Below are 7,610 nucleotides of genomic sequence, written 5' to 3' on the forward strand. Positions count from 1 at the left end.
GATCCCTCTCTCAGAATATTTTGCAAAGAGCTGATAAGTAGGAGCCTATACATCAAACTCTTTTCCCCCACCTTCCATTTTTATGATCCTTTATTTGCTTTGAAGTCCAGACAAATACTGAATTTAACTGAAATGCAATTTCTCCAAGTGCTCTAGGCCTATAAAAATCTATCTTCTTTAAAGATAATTTTCTTCTATTTCCTGAGCAGAATCACACAGCTTTTTTTCTACCCTAAGGCACTCTTTTGTTGCTTCAGCATCCTCTGCAGAGCTGCCTTCATCTCCTGGTTCTTGAGGCTGTAGATGATGGGGTTCCACAAGGATGTGATCACACTGTACTGAATGGAGATCACTCAGTCCAATACTGAGCCTGAGGTGGGACTGATGTACCTGAATAGAGCTGTCCCATAGAACAAGAGCACCATGCTGAGGTGGGAGGAGCGGGTAGAGAAGGCTTTGGCTCGACCATTACAGGAGCTGATGTTCAGAATGGCAGAAATGATTCTGGAGTAAGAGAAGAGGATCCGAGGAAATGTCAGCAGTCCTAGAAATGCACATTGACACTGCTAGAAGAATCTCATTGACAATGGGATCAGTACAAGACAGAGGAAAGAGTGGAGGTAGCTCACAGCTGAAATGGGTGATGATGTTGGATTCACAGAAATGTAACTTATGGATGAAGAGACTATTCATCAAGGAAATCAGAAATCCCATTGTCCAAGCTATGCTCACAATCACAATACAGAGAGGTCTGTTTATGACCATGGTGTAGACCAGAAGGTGGCCGATGGCAGCATAGTGGTCATAGGCCATGGCAGAAAGCAGATGAAATTCTGTTCCCCCAGAGAGAGTGAAAGGAATTTTTTCTTTTCCAAGATTCTTTTCTTCTGAGATAGGAAGTTCTGGAGCATTTTGGTCCCAGTGACTGAGGAGAAACTGAGATCCAGGAAGGATAAGTGTCTGAGGAAGAAGTACATGAGTGTGTGGAGGCAAGAATCAACAATGATCACTGGGATCATCACCAGATTCCCCAGCAAAGTCAAGAAAGCAAATCCCCAGGAACAGCACAAAGATCATGGTCTGGATCTGGGGGTCACTAGACAATCCCAGAAGGACAAACTCAGTAATTATACTGACATTTTCCAAGATTGCTTAGAGATTCAGTCCCTTTAAAGAAATGAATGATTTTTCCACTGGGAAGACATTGATCTGAGTCTTTCTCAGTGAACAGGAGTTTTCCACTCACAGACAACATACCTCCTCACCTATAGACCAAAACAGGAAACTCAGGATAAGGAAGTATCTTCTCAAATACAATTTCTTCACTTGCCCTTCTTTTCTAACTAGTAGCACTGTCTTGTCATCATCTCTATACCTTCACCCTACTTCATCACTCTTTTAATGAAAATACCATGCACGTGTAAGTCAGGTATGTCCTGGAATCAAAAGGGAGAAGAACCCCAGTGGTTAAGCCTGGAAAACCTTTTATGGTTAAAGACTAAGAGGTCCATGGACAAGTGATTCCTCTTCAGAATAGTAAGGTCATAGACACACAGTAAGGGAGGGTGGTGTCATAGTGGACTCTAAAGCCTTTATTTTACACATGGGGAGAATGCATTGCCTAAGGTCTCATAGCAAAATGATGTTGGGTTGGTACTAGACCAGATGTTTCAACAAGTCTGGTATGTCTGGTATGCTCCCAATGCACTACACTTGGTGTTTTGAATTGATTGTTACAAGTTGAGTTTTGTGTGGTTCTGGGGTCATAAGAAAATTTTCTAGTAGGGAGTTCACCTAAAATATATTTCAATATTTCTTGGCTCTAGTACTTAGACAGTGGTCTCTACGGTTGTATGTCAGCTGCTGTTGAAGTGGAAAAAGAAGTAGTCAAAGTAGTAATCTTAGTTTGGGTCTCAGCTCTAACATTATAATAGCATCATCTGGTTAAAAGTTACTATTTCTTGGGGCACCTGGGTGGCTCAGTGGGTTAAAGCCTCTGTCTTTAGCTCAGGTCATGATCCCAGGGTCCTGGGATTGAGCCCCACATAGGGCTCTCTGCTGGGTGGGGAGCCTGCTTTCTCCTATCTCTCTGCCTGCCTTTCTGCCTGCATGTGATCTCTGTCTGTCAAATAAATAAATAAAATCTTAAAGAAAAATAAAATAAAATAAAAGTTACTGTTTCTTTAAGCCTTACTGTATTCATCTGTGATATTGAGTAAATGAAACAAATACTTTTGTAAACCATATAGCTTATAACATGCTGTGCAAAAATCAACTTTTGTATGTAAGAATAAAGATTGATACAGAGTACTGAGAAATAGTAAAGATGTCCTTATTGGGTAGTATGCTTATGACCTTTTCTCTCTTCTTTTTTTTAAATTTAATTTTTTTTTGGAGTTCCACGATTCATTGTTTATGTACCACACCCAGTGCTCCATGCAATATGTGCCCTCCTTAATACCCACCACCAGGATCACCCATTCCCCCACCTCCTTCCCTTCCAAAACCCTCAGTTTGTTTCTCAGAGTCCACAGTCTCTCATGGTTCATCTCCCCCTCAGAGTTCCCCCAAATCACTTTTCCTTTCTTTCTCCTAATGTCCTCCATGTTATTCCTTATGGCCTTTTTTCTTTTAAGTACATTTTCTAATGTTGTAAAATTATTTTTCCACTGCATACTTCTCTTTTTGTACAGAAATGACTTGCAGAATTTCAGGAAACTCTCAGCTTAGCTTTGTTTTCTCCAGAGAGGATGGCAGAGAGAAAACTGGATTGAAGTGAGAGAAAAGACTAGGGCAAAGGAAGCTGAACTCCTAAAGAGCAAATTGTTTTGCCCTCTCTTCCCCATCACTGTTGGGCATCTCTGTAGTTTGGTTCTGCTTGGGTAAATGGACTGAAACGATACCCCCTTGAAATCCCTCATACCTTGGATCCCAGAACACTACCAGGGCTGTGTTTTCAAAGTTTGTTGAATGGAACTTTATATGTTCCTTTGTAGTGTCTTAGGGGCCACTCTAAGTGTTGCAGTGGTAAGGAATTAGAGGCATCTATGGGCTCTTGCATCTGTCTCAATTGCCTCATTTCTTCTTTCATTTATTTATCATACTTGATTTGGTAGTAGGAAGCAAAGGGTTCTATTAGAAAAAGCTTTCTAAAACACAGTGAACTAGGGATTCCATTGCCAGAAGCACTAGGAATCTCTCACTCTCTATTCTTCACCCTTTTCATTTTTAATCCCCCAGGGAAATTTTCCATTTCTTCACCTGGCTTTGTAGCCAGTAACACATTCCCATTTAAAATAAAAGCCTAACACGTGTGTGTGTGTGTGTGTGTGTGTGTGTGTGTGTGTGTCCAGAACCTGATACGTAAAGAAAGAGAACAGGAAGACCCCACATGGACAAAGGGCGGAAGACTTAAACTTGCAGCTCAGCTATTATCTAATGAGAAGTAGTTATGTCTTATTTTGAGAAAGATACTACCCTAATCTAGGTCCTGTGTAAACTAGAGGGGTTTGGGCCAGAGGTCTGTCTACTAGATCTTCCCCAGATACATATATCAATATACCTATAAGGCTTTCACCAACCTTACTGAGCAGGACTGCTTTTGGTCTGATGTAACATCTGGTTTTCCAGCCAGGCTGCCTTGCCACAGGACACTGTTGCTGGAAGGAGATGTGGTTCCAACAGCTTGAGATGAGAGACCTCAAGCCAGTTCCCATGAAAATTAGACTTTGTTTTCCAGCCAATAATATGAGCAGAGACAGATACAGATAGGTGTAGTTAAAAGCCGAAGTATTCTGGTGCGGGACTTTCTGGAGGTGACTCTTTTTTTTTTTTAATTTAAATTTTTTTATTTGTTTATTTACAGCATAACAGTGTTCATTGTTTTGACATCACACCCAGTACTCCATGCAGTACGTGCCCTCCCTATTACCCACCACCTGGTTCCTCAACCTCCCACCCCCCTGTCCCTTCAAAACCCTTTGGTTGTTTTTCAGAGTCCATAGTCGCTCATGGTTCATCTCCCCTTCCAGTTTCCCTCAACTGCCTCTCCTCTCCATCTCCCCATGTCCTTCATGTTATTTGTTATGCTCCACAAATAAGTGACACCATATGATACTTGACTCTCTCTGCTTGACTTATTTCGCTCAGCAATCATTAGGCTCAACCCCAGGACCCTGGGATCATGACCTGAGCCAAAGGTAGATGCTTAATGACTGAGCCACCCAGGTGCCCCCTTTTTAAAGCTTTTATTTAAATTCCAGTTAGTCAACATAATATCAGTTTCAGGTATACAATATCACAACTATACTGCTATACTATATATATACTATATACTATACTGCTTGAAGCAATCTACACATTTAACGCAACCGCTATCAAAATACCAACAGCATTTTTCACAGAGCTAGAACAAACAATCCTAAAACTTGTATGGAACCACAAAAGAGCCCCTGAATAGCCAAAGCAAACTTGAAAAAGAAAAGCAAAGCCAGAGGCATCACAATAATTTATTTTTGCTTTTGTTTTCTTTGCCTCGGGAGACATGTTTAAAGAAGTTGCTATGGCTGCTGTCAAAGAAGTTACTGCCTGTGTTCTTCTCTAGGATTTTTATAGTTTCAGGTCTCACATTTAGGTATGATTCATTTTGTATTTATTTTGTGTATGGTGTAAGAAAGTGATCCAGTTTCATTATTTTGCATGTAGTTGTCCTGTTTTCCCAACACCATTTGTTGAAGACCTTTTCCCACTGGATATTCTTTCCTGCTTTGTCTAAGATTCATTGACCATATAGTTGTGGGTTCATTTCTGGGTTTTCTATTCTGTTCTATTGATCAATGTGTCTATTTTTGTGTCAGTATCATACTGTTTTATCACTTTAGCTTTGTAATATAACTTGTAGTCCAGAATTGTGATGTCTCCAGCCTTGCTTTTCTTTTTCAAGATTGCTTTGGTTATTTGGGGTCTTTGGTGGCTCTATATCATTTTTAGGATTTTTTGTTCTAGTTCTGTGAAAAATCCTTCAGTATTTTGATAGGAATTGCATTAAATGTTTAGATTACTTTGGGTAGTATAGACATTCTTTTTTTTTTTTTTGCTTATTATTTTGTAAAATCTAAACAAAATATTTTAAACAACACTTTTGAAGCAAAATAAAATTTTTTTAATACAGTAGTTTTTTTTCTGATTTTTTTATTTGTTTATTTACAGCATAACAGTGTTCATTGTTTTGGCATCACACCCAGTGCTCCATGCAGTACGTGCCCTCCCTATTACCCACCACCTGGTTCCTCAACCTCCCACCCCCCCCGCCCCTTCAAAACCCTCTGGTTGTTTTTCAGAGTCCATAGTCTCTCATGGTTCATCTCCCCTTCCAGTCCTCAACTACCTCTCCTCTCCATCTCCCCATGTCCTCCATGTTCTTTGTTATGCTCCACAAATAAGTGACACCATATGATACTTGACTCTCTCTGCTTGACTTATTTCGCTCAGCATAATCTCTTCCAGTCCCATCCATGTTGCTACAAAAGTTGGGTATTCATCCTTTCTGATGGAGGCATAATACTCCATCGTGTATATGGACCACATCTTCCTTATCCATTCATCCGTTGAAGGGCATCTTGGTTCTTTCCACAGTTTGGCGACCGTAGCCATTGCTGCAATAAACATTGGGGTACAGATGGCCCTTCTTTTCACTACATCTGTATCTTTGGGGTAAATACCCAGCAGTGCAATTGCAGGGTCATAGGGAAGCTCTATTTTTAATTTCTTCAGGAATCTCCACACTGTTCTCCAAAGTGGCTGCACTAACTTGCATTCCCACCAACAGTGTAAGAGGGTTCCCCTTTCTCCACATCCTCTCCAACACACGTTGTTTCCTGTCTCGCTAATTTTGGCCATTCTAACTGGTGTCAGGTGGTATCTCAATGTGGTTTTAATTTGAATCTCCCTGATGGCTAGTGATGATGAGCATTTTTTCATGTGTCTGATAGCCATTTGTATGTCTTCGTTGGAGAAGTGTCTGTTCATATCTTCTGCCCATTTTTTGCTATGATTATCTGTTTTGTGTGTGTTGAGTTTGAGAAGTTCTTTATAGATCCTGGATATCAACCTTTTGTCTGTACTGTCATTTGCAAATATCTTCTCCCATTCCGTGGGTTGCCTTTTTGTTTTGTTGACTGTTTCCTTTGCTGTGCAGAAACTTTTGATCTTGATGAAGACCCAAAAGCTCATTTTTGCTTTTGTTTCCTTGGCCTTTGGAGACATATCTTGAAAGAAGTTGCTGTGGCTGATATCGAAGAGGTTACTGCCTATGTTCTCCTCTAGGATTCTGATAGATTCCTGTCTCACATTGAGGTCTTTTATCCATTTCGAGTTTATCTTTGTGTACGGTGTAAGAGAATGGTTGAGTTTCATTCTTCTACATACAGCTGTCCAGTTTTCCCAGCACCATTTATTGAAGAGACTGTCTTTTTTCCATTGAATATTTTTTCCTGTTTTGTCGAAGATTATTTCACCATAGAGTTGAGGGTCCATATCTGGGCTCTCCACTCTATTCCACTGGTCTATGTGTCTGTTTTTATGCCAGTACCACGCTGTCTTGGTGATCACAGCTTTGTAGTAAAGCTTGAAATCGGGTAACGTGATGCCGCCAGTTTTGTTTTTGTTTTTCAACATTTCCTTAGCAATTCGGGGTCTCTTCTGATTCCATACAAATTTTAGGATTATTTGCTCCAGCACTTTGAAAAATACCAGTGGAATTTTGATCAGAATGGCATTAAAAGTATAGATTGTGGGAGTCAAGATGGCGGGGAAGTAGGAAGAGGCACCATTTCAACCTGTACCCTAAAGTGAGCTGATTACCTACCAAAGAACTCCGACCACCCATGAAATCAGCCTGAGATCAGAATTATACACGTCTGGATCTTTACAGGAGCCGAAGACACCAGTGGCAGGTAAAGCAGACTGGGAGCATTGGACTGATATCGGAAGATAAACAAAAGGGGGAGGGAGCCACCAGAGGTGACCGATGGAAAGTAATACCCCAACACGAGAGTGCTCTCCGTCTGGGGACCAGCATTAACTTGGAGTCTGGTTGAAAGCACTCAAAAAACAAAGAGCAAAGGATTGCGGGGGGTAATAGTGGGAACCTGGGTGGTTAGGGTCAGGGACCTAAGTCCCCCGACCCAGGACAGCCTCCCCTGGCGCTGAGCCAGAGAGAGTGCGGCGGAGAAATCAGGTCTCCGTCCCTGAGCCGCCAGTGTGCCTGAACGCCAGCGCACCCGAGTGGGGTCTGGCTCCCGTGAGGAGCTGGGAGCCTGGCCAGATGGCAATCCTGAAATACCCACGACCCACACCGTGGGATACGTGCTCATAGGCGCTAGCCTGGAGCTCTGGCATCCGGAAAAACCAGACATTCCCAGCCCGGGACAGTGAGAAATCTCAGTGTGCAATCTCTGCTCGGAACCTCTCTGGCGGTCTGGAGCTGCCTAGACAGCCACCGCTGCCCTGGTTTTGGGTACAATGAGGAGCTCCTGCATCCCCAGGGACAGTGACTCAGAACCGACTCTGCCAGCAGCTTTTGCAAAACAGTCTGGGGCTTCTCTCTGAGA

At 42.0% G+C, this 7,610-nt stretch overlaps 1 pseudogene; it reads right to left on the reverse strand.

Annotated features, from left to right (window-relative positions):
• Positions 1–227: 227 nt before the first annotated feature.
• LOC123946391 lies at positions 228–7,373 on the reverse strand (annotated as a pseudogene).
• Between the last annotated feature and the right edge of the window lie 237 nt (positions 7,374–7,610).

Source organism: Meles meles, chromosome 7 (genome assembly GCF_922984935.1).
Source record: "Meles meles chromosome 7, mMelMel3.1 paternal haplotype, whole genome shotgun sequence".
In the NCBI taxonomy this organism is placed as follows: Eukaryota; Metazoa; Chordata; class Mammalia; order Carnivora; family Mustelidae; genus Meles; species Meles meles.